Raw genomic sequence first — 22,804 nt, forward strand, 5'->3', positions numbered from 1 at the left:
AATTGTTCCTTGTTTTTTCATAACAAGGACAATATTCGATACCCAATCGGTTAGAGGAACCGGGTAAATGAAACCAGCATGGAGAAGTTTTTCAACTTCTACCTTGATGGAAGCGGTTTTCTTGGTGTGCACCTGCCGTAGCCGTTGTCATACTGGTTTGACATCTGGATACATCTTGATTTCGTGTTCAACGATACTCGAGTCAATGCCTGGCATTTCATTATATGACCAAGCAAAGACATCTCTGAATTCGTGAAAAAGAGCATTATATATTTCCAGTTCTGAAGGAGAACAACATTTGCCAACATAAATATTCTCTACAACATCTGTTTTGGTTGAGATATTTATGGCGATAGTCTCTTCAATATTGGACAAGTTTCTCTCTGAATCCACCATGTTTACAGTATTTGATAGAAAATCAAAAACTGAAGGATGATAAAGGTCATCAGGAGTATTTTCTTCACAATCCGAATGAAGGGAACGATGGTGGTAATCTTCCCATGGTGCCCCTTAAATTACCATTGATTGAACAATTCCTTCGTCGGTGACATGCATTCTCGACCAAGGATCTGAAGGGGTGCCATATTCCTTAGACCTATCTATCCAAACGCTTGATGAGCATTGATTTGGGTTTGCCTCCCATGCTATGAACATTGATTGCTACAATATTTCTGTTGGGCTTGGAGGCAATACCAACGCATGATCCATGTTGATATCATTTTCTGAGATCTTTTTAATTGAATATATCATATTGTAGGTTCCTACAGATGCTACTTCCGCCGAATTGATTGAAGGTGGAAGGGAAAAAGTTCCAATTAATATAGGGTCTTTTAGTAGGCCTACTTCGATATTTTGAAGCAAATGGGGGCTTCCATGGATCATTGGAATGCTTCCCGTAACTTGAGAACCTTTGGGGAGGAAGTTTTGTTGATCGACGATTGTAATCCCTCCTTGAAAGGGAAATGAAATCTTCCTAAAATAGGTCGACACAATAGCAGCCATAGCATATATCCATGGTCTTCCCAGTAGGATGTTGTAATCGAGATTTCCGTCGATTACCTCAACATCTGTTTCTACTGTTTTCCCTCCTAGTTCAACCTTCAAGTTACTTAGAATACCATATGGGGTATATCTTCGTCCGTCAAATGCTTTTAATGTCATCGAAGATCGCAACAAGGTTGGAGATCCTAAATTTTTCCAGCAACTCATCGACATAATACATGTAGATGCCCCCTCGTCAATAATCGTTCGATGAACAGTTTTGTTTAGGGCTTTCACTTGAACGAGGAAAGCTAGTTGAGCTGGTAACTGAGGATCGTATCCTTTATGATCAAAGGATACAATATTGGAATCCTTTGGGTATATCCCACCGATGGCTGATAATAAAGCTTGCCTTTGGGATGGGCAATTTTGTAGTACCTCAAGAGTCGACATAGCGGATGACGATTGGGCCAAATCTTCCACTATATTATAATGTTGTGCTACTCTAGAACGAGGATTAAACGTCGAATTGTTTACTACTCCCTTTAGCGTTTTTATTGTCAACTTAGGAATGATGGGTGGCGCAACCTCTGTCGAAGTTGTTGTCGAACTACTAGGTTGATCTTTATCCTTGTTGTTCGACAGTTGTGGATTCCCATAATCTTTGTTCCTTGTCGATATCAAAGCATCATTTTGCTATTTGGAAACTGAAAACATCAGCACTTGAGACGGGGAAGCATTTCCACTGTCAACCAAATTTGTTCCTGGATTCGGAAACGGATCAGTTAATACTGGTGAGGTCTTTGTATTCTTGAAGAATTTTTAAGATCAGCTTTATACGGACAATCTGATGTCCAATGATGCTCATCGCATATAAAGCATGGATGATTTGGTTTCTTATTTCCAGAAGGGTTCACAGAAGATTTTTCAGGTGATGATTCTTCCTGTTTCTTCTTTTTCCCTTTGCCTTTCTTCTTGCCCCCTGGTTGCTTGGTGTCTTTACCTTTATCTATCGATACGGCATTTTCTTCCGAGGCAAGAAGTTCCTCTTTTGCATTTTGACTAGAAATCTTACGGGCCTTTTTAGATGTAGCCTTTGTCGATTTCATGTCTATTGCACCAATCACGCCATTGCCGGCATGAGAGTCATTGTTTGATTTAGGAGGAGGAGGGATTGAGAATTCCGGTCTAGGAGCGTCGGGTATTTTATCGTAGAGTGTGCCAGACTGAGTGTAAATCAAGTCCAAATATTGTGCATGAGCGATAACCTGCTCTTCAGTGACGACTCACCCTTTCACCACATCTTCCGTGATTGAAGGCAATAATGACTTAATAAACCATTCAGCTAAAAGCTGATCAGGAACATACATTTTTACCATTCTACGATGACGTCGATACTCGTGTATATGATCAGATATGTGAGTGGCCGTTGTTTGTTTGAAATTGGTAAGAAGTTCTGTTCCCGTTTCATACCTTATCGCTAACTGAAAATGGGTTAAAAAGGTTGTGGCTAGGGTACTGAAGTTGTCAAATGAAGCTCTGGGCAATTCGATATACCATTTTTCTGCCGGACTAGTTAACGTCCTCTGAAAAAGGCGAAGCCTAATCGAATCATCATTTAGGGTGTTTGATGAACACCACAGATGAAAGGTCATCACATGATTCGACGGATCCTCACCCGGATTTCCATTAAATTTAGGAATATCTGATGGAAGTTTATGCGGAATCGCTGGCCACCAATGGGCATAAGCGATTGGACCGTTTGTTAACCGATTTAAATCAGGTAACTCTAAAGTCGCCACGAAGGGTAACTGTTGATTTAGGTTAGGTGAAGCATACCCAGGATAAGATGGGATCACCTGAGCAGTTGGTCTTTGCATACCAGCATAATGCATTTGATGCTGGTAACTTTGGTAAGGTTGGTGGGCATGTCCATTGTAGAATGGTTGATTTTGACCGTTTTGAATATACGGCTGCCCACTATTTGCAAAGATTTGTTGCTCAGAACCTTGGTATACTTGTTGGAACTGCGGTTGTTGGTATTGCACTAGCCATGGTTGTGAAGCCATGTGCATTTGCCCGATACTAACCGTTTGACCAAGATGAGGGGTAATTGTACCCGTTTGAACCTGTGTCATTCCACCAGTCAGTGATTGTGGTTGAGTTGCAGGGTCGAGAGGCTGTTGCATTACAACCTGAGAAACCTGAGGTTGGCATACAACAGGTAGCGCTTGAACTTGTGACACCATCACAATAGCTGGCGTAGTTGGTATACTTGACATAGGTAAACACTGTTGCATCGAGTATACAACTCTTGGTTGTTGAGGTAGTATCGGTATCCAACCGCTTGATGTAATTCCAGCATAACCTAAATTTTGTTGTGAACTCTCGTATGGTTGTCCTCCCAGAGGGGACAATGAAAGGGTATACTGCCCCCCATACGGCAGTAATCCAGTACTTAAGGGGATGGTTTTCCCTTGAGGACCGGACTGCCCAAATTGACCTCCAAATGGATCAACTTGTTGAGACTCAACATAAGAGTTTCCGGATATTATTCCGGATGAACAAACAGGAACATACCATACCGTCGAAATAGCCCCTGAGTGGGCTCCTTCTAGCGATTGAGAGCTAGTTGGGACAGATGGTATACCGACGAACATTGTCGGAGTGATAGCAGGAAGTTCTACTGTTGCTTTGTCAGACGACACAGTCCGAGATGTTGACAGTTGTTCAGACATTTCTAGTCTATCCAAAAGATTACCTAGCGATTCTACAGGAGCTTCCACTGGCGGTTGACTAATTTTTGATGAAGAAGGATGCAGAGTGATCCCGACTCCAAATTGCGATGGAGTACTAGATGGAGGATCCTCCAAAATCTCTTCTATACCAATCAGACTAGGTGGAAGGGGTAGACCGTCGGGTACGTAGAGTATTTTTGGTGCCGAAGAAGGTATGGAATCTGCAGTGACAGATGTTTGGGGAACAATACTCTCCGAACCAGTCGTAGATGGAACTGGTTCAGTGATACAAGTGTTTACCCTCAGACTAGGATCAATACTACTATCCTTCGGTGGCTGCTGAACTTCTTCCGTAAAGGCAGGGATACCAAAAATGTCTGATGTTGTTGGAACACTTGTTCTAACTTTACCAGGAGATTTGGAATTGGTTAAACGAGTTCGCTTTATCTGTAATAGCTTCGATTTCGGAGACAAAGACGGTTGACTCGTAAACCTCTGCGAACGACGGGGTTTCAATTGACTTCCTTCCACGATTGCAGATTACTCGATCAACTAAAAATCAAGGGGAAGTATGTTTCCGAATTAGATGAATTTTAGACGCTTTGACACAACTTGTTTTTTCAATTTTAAAGAGTCGAGAAAAAACAAAAGATGACTCTAGTCACCTTCGATTTTTAATGAGCCTGAAGTGACAAGTGCTCACATGGACCTTTTCCATTAAGGAGTCTGAAAAGGAACGAAAGGGACTGCTCTGGAAATCTAGGTAGAGGGATTACCAAACCAATCACAAAACTGCAGAATGCTTTTTACGGTACGACATTCAATCTTCCCGAATGTTGTGTTCAGTGCATTGCGATCGATAGGGCAGCAAACACGGCTTCCTATGGATAAAGGATTAAGCCTATTGTGGTCTCCCAAAATATACTCGACGGTACGTGGGAGCACAAGTCCGTACTGGCACTTATCATCTCAAAGTGGAGGAATCACCCAACCATCAGTGAGAACAATAGTTACCAGGTTTTAAGACGTCGGAATATGTCTCTAGCCTAGACTTCTAGATGTTGTGCGTCAAGTTCCAAAGCATTGTTAGATTCATTAAATTTATTTTATAGTTGATCTTGCTTAAAGAATTTGCCTTTCAGGTTCACCCGCGAGATGAAGATGTACAATTCCTAAAATGCAATCTAAGATGATAAACAGTCTTTTATCTTCTTTGTGCAATGAAAATCCTAGCTACTAAGGAAAGAGAGACAATATTCTTTCACAAAGAGCAAAGAGCACACACTAAATGCACTGTCCTAAATCAATCCAATCAAACAGTCTAAATGCAAATGCACATGAATGTATTTGTTTTCGGCTTTCTTAGTATGTGAATGATAAAAAGAAAGCTAATGCGCAAATCTGAATTACTTTTCAAGCGACAATTACTAACAAGTTTCTTTTTCAAAATAAAAAATGAAGACAATCACAACACTTTATGATTCAGAAATGAATACTTGCTTTCAACACTAGAAAAACTACAAATTTAGATCAAATACAATAGTAACAGGGTAATCGACTATCAAGAGCAATCAGACTCTCTTCTACGACTGAAAACGACACTTACGACACTTTCAAATCGAGAAACGACAGTACAACTACGTTACTTTTTGTAAAGGAGAACTGAAAATGACTCAACAAACACACAAAAACATTTACAGTGCTTTGCACATTGGAGGTGGAATAACAGCAAGGAAAAGGGGTCTCAAACAGAGATATACTGATTACAGGTAGTAAAATTCATGAATAGAACTGAAAAGAATGAATCACAGAAACCAAAACTGAACAATTCCTAGTCTGGTCAGCGCACCTGTAACACAATGAACTTGAAATGCAGCGCACCTACTACACTCGGGAAGTGCACTGAATTTCAGATTCACAGAACAGAACCTATGTTGGGCGAGAGACAAGACTTTGCTTGGGTTCCGGGTCACAGTTTGCAGTTCAGTTCATGGGTTTTGGCCGAGCAAATGGTAATCAGTAAAGCAACAATCGGGGGTAGATCTAAGGAGGTTACTAGAGCTACCACAGGGGCAATCAAAGAGTTTGTAAATCAGTTGTTTAATTTATAAACAAAACCCAGAGACTGACTGAAGTGGCATTTATCTACTTTGCATTTTCATAGAAAATGCAGTTCGAAAACTACCTGGCTCGACTTCAGGCTCCGTCTGTAAGTTTATAAAATAAGCAACAAGGAAGATAAACAAACAAACTAATTCGTCCCCAGCGGAGTCGCCATTTTGTTACAGGGAAAAGTGTCTACACAGAACTGCTTATCCCACTAAGGTGTGGTAGCTACCTTAGAAACAAAGTAAAGCTACTTTCGTTTTTCCTTTATGAAATATAGATGACAGAAGAACAAAGAAGACCAACCTCTATCTTGCGCTTATCTCCTAGTTCGATTCCTCTCTCTCTTGATAGTCTTTCGCTGCTTGCTCCCTTGTACACCCAGCTTCACAGAGTACCTGTAAGATCACAGTAGCATAACACTATACAAGAACATGGATCTATAATCATAAACAATCTAGGATCAGATGTAAATTGACCATACAAATGCATAAAACATAAATGACACAAGAGTATGGAGGAAAACGTGAATAGCTTTTATTGATAATCAAGAAAGAGCCAAGGGAGTTACAACCAGTTGTTCTGACCCAGCATCATCCTCTCAGCAAGTAAGCCCTTCTTCACCTCATACAAAGCTTAGATCACCCAACACTGTGATGTTGTCTCAAGAAACCAACGACAATTCCTTACAAGATGCAAAATTCTAGCCTCTCGATCTCTAGGATGAGGGATCCATATATAGATATCTGTAAGGGAGATGAGTCAGCTTGTGATTTGATTAGTGTCTTCCCTCTGATAGTTCTTGCTTCCACTTGGAGACTGATGATCTCTTACTCATCCTTGGTCGAATTCAAAGAGGCAAGTGTCACAGGAGAAGTTTCTGGAAGATTCCATGCCTCTCCACCTCGCAGATTGACACTTCCATTTCTCACTTCTCGCCCATCGCACCCCATAGAAGGGCTTTTTGAAATGAAACGCACCCACAGATTGTACTTAGGTGAGATGCAACGCACTTTGCCTATGGAGCAACTGAAATGATCCTGTTTTGACTAGTTTTGAGCAGTTTTTCATGGAGAACTTCTGGGAGAAGTTGTAATCAGTTGAACTTGTTCCTTTAGGGGTTAGAACAACACTTTTAGGGACTTAGGAGCCCTTGGTTTATGGACATTTCATGCTCGGGGTTGCAGTGCCCAAAAATGTCTATAACAATGAGGATCGTTGGCAACTAAGCCAATGATAGTTAAGAACTAGTTTATCTTGAGATTGGGAGCCAAGCCTCCCTAGATTTAAGGAAGTTGTTGGAAAATTAAGTTGTGTAAATAAGGAGGCCTAGAGCCTAATTAGGATTCAGAATTTTTATGCAAGACAACTAAGAACTTTCAAATTGAAAGATTGTGGCAACTTACGTATTTTTTTGATATGTTAATGAAAATGAGCATTTCCTTGATCCAACACTGAGTTGACTCAAAGGGCTGAAGCTATTGGGTTAGGGTGCAACCCTAGCAGCATAGGTTCCTCTTACTGTACTTGTATGCTTAGGTTATTTCATAGATTACTCTATGAATTGATTTTGGCATTGTTTCATTGCAATTATCGATCAATTTGATTAGTTTGCTTCCATTTGTGCATAGATTTAGCAGTAGCTTTAGAGAGATAAAGGAATACCAAACAGAATGATAATAGGTGGATCTTTCCTCATTCCTCCCTTCAGGTACCAAGGTTTGAGGGAAAACTCCCATTCAGCCGCAAAAAGATACAATTCTCATTTCTTATGAAATTTAGGGTTTTCTGCTAATTAGGCCATCATCTATCAGCTTTCAAGGATAGGTTACAATTGTTATTTCTGATATCTCTGACTTTGTATTAGAATTCATGGTGTTTCAAAATACGCTGCAAGTATTTCCATTCATGAACTAGGCAAATAAATTACGAAATTTTTCTTTCCTATGTCATTCAAAACCTTTCTTGTTTTGACATGATTTTTGGGTAAAATGTCAATGATGTGTATATTGCAGGAGTTTCAATAGTACATGAGGACCTCAAATTGGTAGCCCCGACCTAACCTCACCCATCCATGATCACAAAAAGCCACTAGGTCCATAAACCAAGTTATCATTTCATAAGAACAACTCGTCATGCTTGTTGAGAAAATCCAACCATCATACAAACTTTGGTTTGAGTTCTGAGGAAGTGATAACCACTTCCTTGCCTTATTCCTCCCATTACTCACCTTTCCTCAGCCCTATACCATTATCCAAATCACTCCTTATTCTTTCGGCTTGTTCCTATAGGAATATAGGGGATGTTGTAGGTGAATTAGGACATCCTGTAGGACGACCTGTAGTGGCCTGTTTTGAGGACGATTTGTGAGAAATGCATCACGAAAGATAGGAGAAGAACCCTACTTGCCTCTCAAGCCATCTAAACCATCACAACCATCTCTCTCCACCTCTAACCCACCTTTGATACAATCAAGAAGAATTAGCATTCATTTTTTCACAAAAAAGACAAAAATAAAAAGGTTGTTATGTTCATTCCTAGGCACAACAGTTGAGTGTTTGATTAGATTAGATTGCATGGTTAGGTTAGTTAGGGTTTCAAATATGCTAGCATAGAATTCTTCTGATGAAATATATATGAACAAATAGATAGATGAGTGGTGTGTTTTAAGCATATATTTTAGTCTTTCATTACTACAATAGATAATGTTTCAATTCTCTCAATTAGGGTAAAATTCCCCTTTCTCCATTGGTAATCAAACTTCTTCTAAATCAATAGAAGGTTGGTTTGAGAAACCCTAGTGGTCTATCGCCAGCTCAAAATTGACAAAGAGTGGACCCATTGCATCTATTTGTGTATACAACACTTTCACCTCCAATTTTGTACGAACCCTAGGTTGATCTAGTAAAGTTGGTAGCCCAAGGAGTTGCAGCATTCTTGCTACAATACATGTGCTCATCACGGAGCACCACTAGAGATGAAAACTATACTCTAAATATCTTAAGTTTGTGAGAAACACTACCCTTTGAAATTTGAAACACTTTGATCTCGCTGAATCTTATGTTGTGTTCATATGATAAGGTACAAAGGAAACCATGTCTGCCCATGGGGTAAGTTGGGAAGCCAAATTAATCTTCACGAGGAATCAATACTTAGTAAAGGAACAAGTCCCTGCACTTAAAAAATGAACCAAGACATAGAAGTTTGTATTCAACTTGTTTGTTGCTAAGTGTTGTAGAAACTGCAACACCCTCCAAAATTTTGTCTTGCACTTAAATTTCAGAACCTTCCTTGGTCTTTCCCTTTAAGGTTGCAAACACTTGAGTTTATTTCATGAGCTTTCTAAACTTCTTTTCACCACTTTTGCTTGTTTTATCAACTGTCATCTTTTGGCATGTTTGATTATCTTACCATGCTTGCAATCCCTTTGTCATGATTTTGAAGGTTGGTATTTGTGTATTTGAGTTGTCCTAGATATGAAAATATCTGTCACACTCATAAACAAATTTTTAACCATTTTCCCACAAGTGTCATCATAGTCATCCTAAGTTCATCCTAAGTGTCACACTTGTCACTTTTCATTCTAGGACTTCCTCAAAGAGGTAAATTATTTATCTTCTTGTTCTAGTGGTCTATGTTATTTTGTCATCTAACTATGCTAAGTGTGTGATCAAAAGTTGAAGTTCCTCAGAATATCACTTTCTCTTGCAGTTAGCCATTTCTCTAAAAATCCTTCCAACTAGGAAACTCACTTTCACTGGACTTGGACTGAACTACGCACTGTGTACTTTCAGTCTCGAGTGATGTGATCTTGCTTCCTCGAATTGCATAGTGTGTATTCACTATCTCTAGGGGTAGTTGCACTACATAATTGTAGAATTGAGCAACTTTCCTTCATTCCCTTCTCCCATTATGACTTGAACTACGCATTTTGCAAGATAAGTTATAAAGATTCTTCAATGCCTAATGGAACCATACAATGCATAGAGAACCAAGCCTTCCTTGCCTCCCATAACTACGTAAAAGTGTCTCCCTAGTGTCCTCCCAAGCTGAGACTCATTGGCCTCAAGGACTGCACAAACCTATCCTCCCAAGCCCCTCTACTTCCAAGTCCTACCTTGCCTCTCAAAACTACGTAGACCTGCCTCCCAAGGTCCCATCTAGCATCAGCCACTGACTGTCTCAACTACAAAATCCTGTCTCTTAGTGGATTCTTCATTATTTTCTCGATAGTGAGGAATTTTCTCAGGAGTTCCTCAACCAAGCCTAAGCTACAGTTTGTGCAACTTTAGTGACCAACCTCCCTCCCTGTCACCTAGAACTATGCAATACATAGTTACTGGGCCCTCTTTCTCACCCTGTCACCTTTCTCAGGCCCAGTCCATGAACAACAAAGCATCATCTTGGACTAGGGAGTTTTTGGATTTGATGGTGTCTCATCGTAAATGAATTGCAGGAATAGGTGCACTGTTAGATCATGGCAAGGAAATGAAGAAGGAGGAGAAGGAGTGAACATGCTATAAGACTCACTCACAGCTAGATGGACAAAGAATCTTATCAAGAAAAATAGAAAGGAACACATGCATGCAACCATCTATCAAGGCCAAAGATCATTGAAGACCACACATCATGAATTTATGGTGAGGAGAAGAGAAGGCACATGCAAGAACACATCTATCACTCAACAGCAACAAGGGCTTGACATTTCCATCTCAGCAAGCTGGTCCATGTCTGCAGTGTCATGTCAAGTCATGTCATGAGTTTTCAAAGGCCACATTACTATTATCGGCCATGTATATTGTAAATCAAATGTAATGTAATGTGGAAGTCCAATTTACACACATGAATATGCAAAGTGATGTTAGTTGAAAAGTTATTGGTAGTTGACCAATCATGAGGGTAGTCAAAGAGTCATAAGGGTCAAGCATCACCCCTTTTTTATATATACCCCCTCACTGTATGATAAAAGGACTTTTCACCTTGGCTCCTCCAACAACAGATAGAGAGTTTAAGTCAGTTATTTGAGGAGAAAGGAGTGGCTCCAATGTCCCACTACTAGGGATAGTGATGTATGATGTGAAAATGTGTCTTGGAAATTTTTCTTTATATAGAAGCCTTTTGAGGCCAACACTTTTCCATGCATGACTTATGGATGTTTGTAAGACTAATCTGTGAGCATTTATATTACATGTTTGTTTCACATGTACTAAGACAGTTGAACTATTCAGTTGTTTTAGGGTTTATCTTATTGAGAATGTGTTGTAATGTCCGTCATTGTTGTCTCATCGTTGTGGACTACTCCATAGGATATTAGATAGACCTTTCCCCTCTCATTTATTATAACTAACGTCATATCAACTGTGGACTATTTTACTGACGTAGATGGGTATTTCCTTATTCTTTGGTTTCAACAACTCTCTCATCTGTTGTGGACTATTTCGGTGGATGCTGGACAATTCTTCGTAGTTCACGTGTGTCTCTTCCTGGGTGGTACTATTACCTCTCACTTAGAGGCTCACTTTTCTCCTCCCTTTTGCAGTAAGGGAACATAGACACAGTCATGTTGCACACTCACCAGGCACACTCACCTTGATTTTCAAAGGTACCATTGCAACACTCTCTTGTGATGAAAGCTAGAGCTGAGGAATATCCATAAGTATTTTACAACCATGCCATCATACCGAATTGGAATCCTACACCAAATGGTGTGAGGTCTAATTCGGGCCTCATATCTGCGGTATCCCATGAATGTTGGCGGATCCAACACCATCAACAACTAGCAAACTAGATATGAAATATGTGAACTTTTGAGGGAAATACTTTCGTTGGAAAAGGAATCATCTACTCTAAAAATGTTAGAAGACTATTCAAGATATCCAGAGAAAAAGAAAACAAACATGAGAAACCATACTTATATCTTACCTACCATGAAGTAAGGTTAGAGACCAAAGACTTAATGAGTTGAAGGCCCCTGACTAGATGAATGTTGAATTGAAAAGTAATGATGTAGACACATCCGGTGATGATCGATGGAAGATGGCCTAACTAGGAGATTACTGGTCTGATAAGAAAACCACAAAATTCATTGACTTCCTTAGCCAATGCCAAGACATATTCACATGAGATTACAAATGGGAATATGAAAATAAACCTCATCAAGGGAGTTGAACTAATAAATAAATAACCATGTAAATTGGCCCATAAAATAAACCCATCGTGGAAAAGGAGATACAATAGATGTTAGCTACTCGTATCATTTATCCAAAAAGAAAAACCCAAAGAAGTCAAGATTTTGTTTCAATTTTCATTGTTTGAATCAACAAATAGTCATAGATCCATTCCTAACAACTTTTGCTAATGAAATTATAAATGAAGTGACAGGTCATCGATGCAATTCATTGATAGATGCATTCTTCTGTTACAATCAAGCATCCATTGTACAAGAGGACCAACAAAAGGAAACATTTGTCCTAGAGTTTGATTCTTTTGTAGACAGAGTTATTACTTTTCAATTAAAGAATCCTCTAATAATCGTTTCTATAATCCTAGTTAAAGCATTCCAAGAATACATATACTAGACAATGACCATTTACTTTGATGACTAAACCATTTATAAACTTCTAAAATAACATTTACAATGCATCAATCTAATGTTATAATGGTCTAGGTGTTATCACCAAAAAAATTATCATCTAGCCATAATCTACTAGATTGATCAAAGTACACTACGTAGGGCCAATTTTACCATAGTAAAATTGCTTTCATTATAAGAAATTACTTAATAAATCACATTTTTTAAGTTATTTGTGGTTAAACCGATGAAGAATAATTGAATAAGTCATTATTTATTTAATTATCTTCTATGAATAATTAATTAAACCATTTTTTAACTAATATTCCTTGTCATATTTGACCCAATCATGAGAAATAATTAGATAAATCATTATTTTTCTTATTTTACTCTAGCAATAATTAATTAATCATTATTAGTTATTATTCCTTGTCAAGTTTGACTAAATCCTCTAGGAATACTTAAACAAATCATTATTTGTTTATTATTCCTTGAGATGATAAATAAATAATATATTTATTTATTATTTCTACATAAAAGTATTTAGGCAATTTAAATACTTTTTCCCTCCAAACAAATATAATAAAATATTCCAAATGATTAATTCTAGAATTTGGTTAATAATATTTTATTATTTTCCATTATTCGAGAATAACCTAATATTTTGTTATAAATTGGAGGGTTTTACACCCATTCTTCACTTTGGATCATTTTCATTGTTGCACTCAATGTTGTAACTTTTATTATAATCACTATCGCTTACCATTTGATTTTTCCATTTGACTCCCCATTGAGCTCAAACATTTTTTGTTGGGTTTACACATTGTAGAGAAGAGAGACTCTACAGAGATGAAGACATTGAGGATAGCGAAGAACCCATCCCACAAAGGGGGACTAGTAACATCATTTTTTCCCTTCACAAGTGTCATATAATAAAATATATTCTTTATATATGGTTTCCATTGAGTTATTGGAATTATTTACGCTTAAGTCCTTATTTGATTTGTTGTTTAACTATTTCTGTTGCATAGATCAAGACTTTGGAAAGTTTTGTTTCTATCATTTGCTACAAATCCATACTGTTTTATAGCCATTTTCACTATTGAAGCTATTTTTCATCCACAGTCTAAAGTGGTTTCTTTTTTTACAGTCTTGATAATAAAATGCTAGAACAGATGGCGACTCCACTACATTTTTAATTATGATTCAAGAACCTGGGTGACCTTTAGTTTTCAACTTATAGTTTTTCTTTTTTCACTCTCTTAATGTTGTTTACTAGAATTCTAACTCATGATTAGTCAACTTTCTAACTTCTAAAAGTTTTCTAGTTATTTTCACAAGTGACATGAACCAGCCGCAACACAGATGACACTTTCTCCACGACTTGCCACCCGAGAACTGAGGAGAATAAATCACACTTTTCATCCCCAAATCTGTGAAATGGAGGTCGAAAGTGCACTTCTTCACCCAAATAGTGTGATCTCCCCTAAAACAGGTAAGTACCTGTGATTTTAGGGTTTTCTGGGATTTTTCTCATCATTTTCTTAGTTTTGCCAAGAGAACTATGTTGGATTGGTTGACCACTGTCTTAGCCCACTTAGGCCTTGATCTACTCAGTTTCGCTCGTCAAAGTGGAATTTAGTCCACTAGGGATTCTAGTAAGCTTCCACCTTTGTAGGACGAGTTCAACTGAGTAAGAAGTCTGAGTTTTTGCAGAGCTTTTAGCCATACATTTTAGATCTATACCTTTCTTTTTTAGATCTTTAAAGATATGTTGTTCCCATCCAAAGTTCCATCTTGAACCTTGTTTGGTAATTTTCCTTAGGGTTCCACTGTTTTCCCTAGGTTTGACACCCATCACCCTCTCTTTTGCAACCATTTTCCTCACTGTTTTTTTGTTGTTGTTGCACCACCTTCCAACAACATAGTGTCATTTGATCCTAGTCACATCAACGTTTAGATCTATTGGCCATTTTAGTTTGTTTTCACTTGATTTTGACACCAACCAGCACAGTGTTTGCAAACCCAGTTTTGGTGGGGTTTAGATAGTTGATTTTCTCTTTATTTTCTGTTTTTAATTTCAATTTATTTACATAATTTCAGCAATCTTTTTATTTTTCTTTTTTAAAACATGATTTAGGCTTAATGTTAAACACACATATTTGCACACACAAGCACACCTTAAGTGAAGGGTGCTTGGTTAACACCTCCAAGCCAAGAGTTAACTTAATTAATTTATCTCCCCAATAGAGACAAAGACATTTTGTTTTTCTCCCTTCACCATTTCTGTCACTTGTGTCTTGCAACCATTGCACCACCATGGCATTTTTTGTGGATACTTTTAGGTCTTCCTCCCCAGTTTTTGCTTGAACATATTAATCCTCCCCGCGGGGTTCGAGTTAGTCCTCCCCCAAATCTCAATACTAACTCTTCTTCTAGTTCATCTGATTCCTCATCCGATTTCGAGCCTCCTTCACCACTTACTATCATCATGTCAAGACCCATTACTGGTGGAGGAAACCAACCTGGTGGTGGCTTTGGTCCTACCATGACAGTCACATCTAGCAAAACCATTACAGGAACCATCTCGATAGCTCCTTTTCTACCTTTCATGGCTGGGTTAAGTCTCCCAGATTTTATCTAGTTGATTAATGACCCCATACAGGATGATGCTGGTGTTGGGGCCATGTTTTTCCCAATTTGAACACCTTTTTCCATACTTTACCTCTCCCATTTTGAACTATCTTTAACCCGTATTATTCCTATTTTGGTTATAATACTTATGTTTTTGCCAAAAGGGTGTCGTACACTGAAGATATGAAAATTAAGACAAAAAAGTGTCTTCTACCTTAACTTTGAGTATTCCTTAGCTAGTTGTTATTTATTTAATTACCATGCCAACTAATCTCGAGTTCCTGTGCATATTTTATTTGATTTGAAAACAGGTCCATAATTGCTACAGACAAGTGTGTGATTCTATTTCCTGCAAAGACCCCAGATTTTGCATAGTCACGGATTTGCTGTAACTGCCCGGATTTACTGCAACAACATCGGTGGTTAGCCATGTTCCACGAATATCTAAGTCAAATGGGAACATGGGTTTTGTGGCGAATATATCACGTATGGTTGCTATCCTATTGGTCGTTTCATATCTACCAATAACACCGCCCATATTTTGAAGCCTTAAATCGTTGGCCGTTTGGAGGAAAGCTACAACCATGTAATGAGTTTCATCTAATCTATGCTTTCAGTGATGGATTAGACCCAGTATGGCTAAAACCGATATTTTGTAACAATTTCGTTAGCCAATGGCTTAGATTAGAAGTCTCCTTTATTTCGATCCATATATTGGCTTTGTAAGTGTATAAATTCTATCCTAGTTTCGATGATAGGGGTTGTTATAGTGTTTGGCTGGTTTCAGCACGGACTGTGTATCAGATTGTACTCGACTTTATTTTCATATTAACATAAAGATATATGTTTTGTTTATTGCAGTGAGCAAGCTCTTCTAATTTGAAGGGGTTGTGAGTAAGGGATGGCCCCCTTTGCTCAAAACTCCCATAGTTTAGTCTTTATGGATTTTATTTCTATTATGTAGCAATAATTTATTTTTACACCTGATACACTCTTTCTAATATATCAACAACACTCGATTAAAAGAACTAGTTTTATGTTTATGTGTGGAATTCAGTTAATAAAGATTTGATTTCTCATGTTGATTTAATTTCTGAATTTGTTGTAAGTTGATTTCTGTATCATTTCCTAATCATCATCAGCAATCTTAAGAGTTGTAGAGGTAAGTTTGATCCACTTTATAGCCTTTGCTGCTAAGTGATTGATGCAGGAAAGGGTTTGGTTTGTGTGATTGGCTAGATAGATTAATCAATAGTTACCGTGTTAGGCCTGCATATACTTTGCATGCATCTCACAAGCTTTCCTACCAGAGTTGATGATTTGTGTTAACAAAATTATGAGGCTATAATTTGACTTAACATTTTGGCATCATTGTTGGGGAGGTGTTAAAGGGATAATGCTGAAGTGTTTTTGTATTACATGCATTATTTGGAATTTTTCAGGGTTGGAGGAGTCCAAGTGGTAAGACGAAGGACAAATCCCATGCACCAGAGGAGGTCAGAAATTTGCCAAATCCGTGTCCTGATTGTTTGGTTAGCAATTTCTTTTGAATTTGTTTTCATAGTAGATGATTGGGTCCAGCATCTACACATGTCTTTGTGGTGGTGTGAGCACCACTTCATTTACTAATACACTGGCAAGGAGAAAAAGTCTAAAATATATAAGGAAGCAAGAGAATAAGAGTCTGGTCAGCAGGTTTGTGGTCCTAAAAAGAGCCCAGAACATATTCCTGCTTCTACTGTAGCAGCTTCTACAGGAAACTATTATGTTGTTGCCCATTTTGAATCTCCTGTCACAAGGAAAACAACATCTCTGCTCAGTGGTCAGCCTAAAAAGGAATTCCTTGGAAATCCTATTCAAGAACCATAATTCTAAACAATTGATTCTATAGGATCTGTAGTCTACAAATTCCTCACTTCCTTTGGCTCCAAAATGGCTCATGAAGAGGGGATTGGTGACACAGATGGATATGATGAGAAGGAAGAAAAACTAGTCACATTCAAATTCCCTATCAGGGAGGATGTTGGAGCTACCCAGATGAATAATATTCCACCTTGTTGGCTTGATGGACCCTAACCAGGGTTCAACATTAGTTAGCCAAGAAAATCCCTACACTATTGGCCCTTTTAGCATCATCACGTGGAGCATGGACCGAAGTATCACCCGAAGTAGCATGAGGGGATGCAGGAACCAAGTTTTCGCACCTTGAGATGGTCGTGATGTTGATCCATACTTCATGATCCTGCGTTCATGCAGATCGATAAGCTTTTAGGGTTTATCGATGTTCCGTCTCTTTCATCCTTCAGTACCTCCACGAAGGCACCCAACTGATCTTCGCGTAGCCCTAACCCAAGGTTAAGGCACTTATGTGCCTCTGTGACTATGTTATTGTATAAGTTCCCAAGTTATCTTAAGTGTTACCTAATCTACCATGAAATTACAATTATCTTCACATAATCTTATATTCTTTCTCGCGTTCAATTAACATATATAATCAAATACATTCACGCATTAAATAAGCATTATAATGTAAACCAAGATCGTATCATAATATAATCAGATTCATTACACAAAGACAAAATACAGAATGATTTGCAGAATACTTCTCTTTATTGATATCTCAAGTGCAATACAGACTCTATCCACCCTGCACACACAGTTGTAGGGGTTCGTGCACTCAGTTGCAGGCTTCCACCCTAGGCCTCTGTGCACTCAACTACAGAGCCTTTACCTACACTAAGACCTGAGAACAATTAGAACTTCTTACCCAAAACACTTCTTACCACTACCCTTTTTATTAGACTCTTCTAAGACTCCCTTCTTATACAATCCTATGGTCCACAGACCATGGGTAGATCTTTACAGCTGACATGAGGCTTTACAAAACAAGGGCGGACAACCCTTTGACATCTTCACACTCCGCGACCACAAAAGGTGGAGACTTTACATGTTTATTACAAAATTTTGGCCTTCTGCCCCAAAACATGGGCTTTTAGCCCCAAAACTGCCACTTGGGGGAACCCATTCCCAATAGGCCCCCAACACAAACATGGTGACATGCCCTCGAGTCACTCTACAGTTGCGGAGATCTTGGCGTGAAGACCCCCTAGCTCGACCTATATGACTGCTACCTCAGTGGTGCACTGCACGGTTGCCTGCTTTATTTTGTTGACCAACTTCTTCGTTGCTAGCCCTGCACTGTCAGCCTAAAGCTTCTGCTGAGTCTCCTGCAGACTAGCTAGCTTGCCTTCAATGGAGGTCATGATCAAGTAGGCCTCGTCCAACCAAGGCTTCAAGCGCACCATCAACACAGCCTCTTTGGGTTGAGATGTATCTACCTACTCCTTCAATGCCTTGGCCTCCTGTAGCTTCAGGAGTCCCTTTGTGAGGGAAATAGTACATGTTGTCCCTTTTACCACATTGTAGCATTGCTACAACTCGCACGCCTCTATTTCTAGCCTCTGCACAGTAGTGTCTTCTTGTAGGTTGGTTAGTACTTCGAACAACTGTTCAAAAAGCATTGTGCAGTCTGCTACTGCACTTTCTACTGTCGCTATTGCCCCTTGTTGGGTGTGGGATCCCCAAAGGGAAGTTTTGGGGCTTAGAGCCCAGATTTTGGTCAATTTTGTAATCCAATGCAAGGACTCCGCATTTTGTGGGTGAAAAATGCATAGTTTGTTAAATATTCATAGGGTTGTTCGCCCTTATTTTGATAATATAATGTCTGTTGTAGAAGATCTACCCATGGTCCATGGACCTTGGGATTGTATAAATAGAGTGAAGCTCTAAGTAGTTAAAGGAGATTGAATCTAATCTACGCATGTCTAAGGAATGAAGATGTACTTGAGATAGTTCTAAAGTGTAAAGTCTAGCTGTGGGTCGTAGCATTGGAAGAGGCTCTGTAGCTGAGTGCGCAGAGGCCTAGTAGTTCACAGCTAAGTGCGCGGACCCCTGCAGCTCAGTGTGCAGGGCGAGTCGAGTTTGTAAACAGTGGAAGTATTAATAAAGAGAAGTTTCTATCAATTATGCATCTTCATCTCTTGTTTTATGCATCTGTTATATTGGGTACGAATTTGACTTTTAATGCTTATATGATGCGTGAATGTGTATAATTGTATTGGCTAAGGGAACGCAAGATAGAATATCTGTTTACGTGAAGATAATCAAGATCTGTTTATAAGATAAGTAAGATACTTGGTATATTTTAGGAGATATCACATTTCGTTTCCTTAGCAACACCGAAGGACTTCAGCCCCTGGTTAGGGCTATGCAAGATAATCGCGAAGGTACTAAACAGTGTAATAGTGCACAAAGAGACCTATGTGAAGGGAGGTTTTGTTGGACTAAACTGACATCATATCCATCTCAAGGGTGCAGAAACTTGGTTCCAGCATCCCCCCATACTGCTTTCAGTGAGATTTTAGTTTGCGCTCTACGGGCTAATACCGAAAGGGCTAGTAGTGTAGGGATTTGTATGGCTAAATAACTCTGAACCTAGGTCAAGCCCCCATAAGCCAACAAATGGCTCCGTCTCTCCATGAAGTGTTATTCATCTAATAAGACTAAGAATCCCACAAATCCCACCTCCACCAACACCACCACTAGCTTCACCGCCATCACCTCCATCTTCACCCATACCACCTCCACCACCATCACGATTCAATATGGTGAACAGAGTGAAGTTTCCTTTGTTTAAAGGCCTTGGAAATGAGGATCCAGACCAATTCTAGTTTGTAGTGAAGGCTGTATGGGAAGCACAACGTGTTATCGTTGACCATATAAAGAAAGCAACACTGGTTAGTGCCCTTCAAGATCGTGCTCTGACCTGGTATATTAAGTAATCCAATGATAACCCAAATGTGAGAGTAGTGGACATTGAAGTAGCACTGAATAGGGAATTTAGTAGGCCTATATCTAAAGCACAGACGATTATTGGATTTAAAGAAATTACGATGCTACCAAGTGAGACTTCTTGAGAACTAGATCAGAGGCCGAAATGTACAATTCGTGAAGCCAAAATGAATCTAACAAATGGACAGCATCATGAGTGGTTTGTAGCCTCACTATTACCACACTTAAGGATTGCGCTATCACAACAGAAGAAAACAACTTAGGAAGAGGCCTTAGATATTGTTATGAGGTTACATGAGACCTCGATGCAAGATCCTAACCTAGGAGTTTAGCATATCCATGAGCAGCTAAAGAATCTATGCCTTGAAAGGCAGAGTTTGGAACGGGACAGGGCGATTGGACCAAAGGTCCGCGAGGAAGTGTGGTGTGTAAAATGCAAGAGTCAGGGTGATGACAAAGACCACTACCTGGTTTTTACAAATTACCTTGTAGGAGGAGGACCAATTCCTTTAAGGAAAAAATCTCATGCTGGACCTAGCCTAGTGCCTGCTTTGTGGTGCGTGATCTACCAAATAGCCAGAAAACATGCCACGGACAATTTTCACTTGTTACAGAAGTATACACAAACTTCACAACAATTGTTCTACAACTTTTTTAGGTCGGTGGGACATGATGAGCATACCTACAGAAGTTATGAGTTGATGATGGATAGAACCCCCACCTACACGGTTCAGGCCGAAACACAGCCCCTTAACCAAAATGCAAGAATGGTGTGAATAGGATTTCGAGGGCACGGACGAGGCCGAGGAAGAGGAGGACATGGTAGAGGTCACAGATAGTTGATTTGCTACAATTGCAGAGGGCCAAGACACTATGCCCGTGATTGCACGAATCCAACGTGCCCGTCGTGCAAGTATTGCATGTTGTTTGATCATGAGACGAAATATTGTCCTACGTTGATAGCTAGGATACATGACAAAGGAGCTCTACCACCTCCCCCAACTCAAAACTTGTAGATGATGAGGTATGAGCCATGCAAGGAAGACCTGAATGTAAACATTGTGCTTCGAAGTGGAATCGTGACAGGAGATGATAAAGGGAAACAACCAAAAGGGATTACTTGGGTTCGTAAAGCTCCGACGAAAGAAGCATTGTTTGATTTGGAGCACGCTCGAGAAACGTTCATGGAAGCTAAGAAGAGCTTCATTGATGCCTCCACTTCAGGAAGAAAAGATAAACCAGAGCCAGAAATGGAGCCATCCATGCTGATAACTTTCCTCGAAACATGTATGAAGTTACTTCGCGACAGTAAGGCTGTGAAAGGGTTACATGAGCTCATCAACAGATGCGCTAGGACTACGCCAAGAGAACCACGCATAGTCCGGAAGATTGGAAAACATAATACAAAGATAGGCCATGAAATGAGACTTACTGTGTAGATCAGAGAATATGAGATGGATCAAGTCATTTTGGATTTGGGATCAGATGTGAATGTTCTATTGAAACAAACATGGGAACGAATGTGGAGACCCGTGCTGCAATGGTCTCCAATTCATCTAAGGATGGCGAATCAGTAGAAAATAATACCCATGGGGTGATTGGAGGGAATAACTATGGATATTGAGGGAGGGAGAGCGTTGACAGATTTCGAAGTGATAGATATTGTTGATGACAACAATCCCTACCCTATGCTTCTAGGAATTGACTAGGCCAATGATATGAAGGATTGTGTTATACAGAGCCGGTCTGCGACTATGAAAGTGATGATGAACTAGACTGTATCTACAAGATAACAACGTGAAACCAAGACTACGTGAATTCCACCATGGATGGAGAGCTTACATGGGAGCGTGAGAGCTCCCGCACTTCGGATTCCAATGAAGAAGTAGAGCAATGGCAGAATCGGTTACATGAGCTAACTACGCTAAATTGCAATATGATGACTAGGTCATTGCTTTGTGTGTCTACAGAAGTGAGAGATCTGCTTACTTATGATGCTCTAAATGAGGTAGATACCTTCTTGGATGCATTTGAAAGAGAGGTGTCGGAAAAGCAACACTTCCAGGCCTTGGACTGGGTACTGCGTGCTATGCCTGCAAGATGGTGGGGTACGTACAAAGGGAATTTTGACGATTGGCATGAATGTAAGAGAAGGATGAGAGAGAACTTTGGGAAGCCTAAAATGCGATTGGCATACAAGTATGATGAACATGATGACCTGTGTGCACATCTAGCCAAGTGGACGCATGCCTACGGAGAAAAGCCCATATCTGCACAGATGCACACGTACTCTACACTAAAATACATGGTCAATAAGCCTATGTTGTGGGGGTGCATTTACAAATGGACTTTATTATTCCAAGAATATGATTTTGAAGTTGTTGTGAAGCCTGGAGGGTTGAACGATGGACCAGATCACCTATCGCGCATTGAGATTGGGGAGGAACCTACTAATTTGGAGGAAGGATTACCTGACGCGCATCTCTTTATTGTACGCACAGCGGATGGACATTTTGAAGATATAATTCACTTTCTAGCAACTGGAACTACGCCAAAAGAATACTTTGTCAAGTAGAAGAAGGAATTAGTGGTGCGCGCAGTAGATTTCTCTCTCATTGCTGGGTATCTATACAAGATGGGGAATGATGAAATACTGCGAAGGTATGTACCTAAATTTGAACGAAGCAGCATCCTCGCAGACGCTCATGGGAGCGTCGTGGGAGGACATTATATGGGAAAAGCAACCGTGTAGACGATTCTACGCGTCGAGTTGTGGTGGCCAACCCTTCATCAAGATTCAAAAGCATATTGTAAGGCATGTGATGTATGTCAGCAGATAGGTAGGCCATCGTGGAGGGACGAGATGCCTTTGAATCCACAAATGACACTGCCACCTTTCGAAAAATGGGCAACAGATTTTGTA

This window comes from Pinus tabuliformis, chromosome 3_1 (genome assembly GCF_031772625.1).
Source record: "Pinus tabuliformis cultivar Carrire ecotype Pingquan chromosome 3_1, CPIR1, whole genome shotgun sequence".
Lineage (NCBI taxonomy): Eukaryota > Viridiplantae > Streptophyta > Pinopsida > Pinales > Pinaceae > Pinus > Pinus tabuliformis.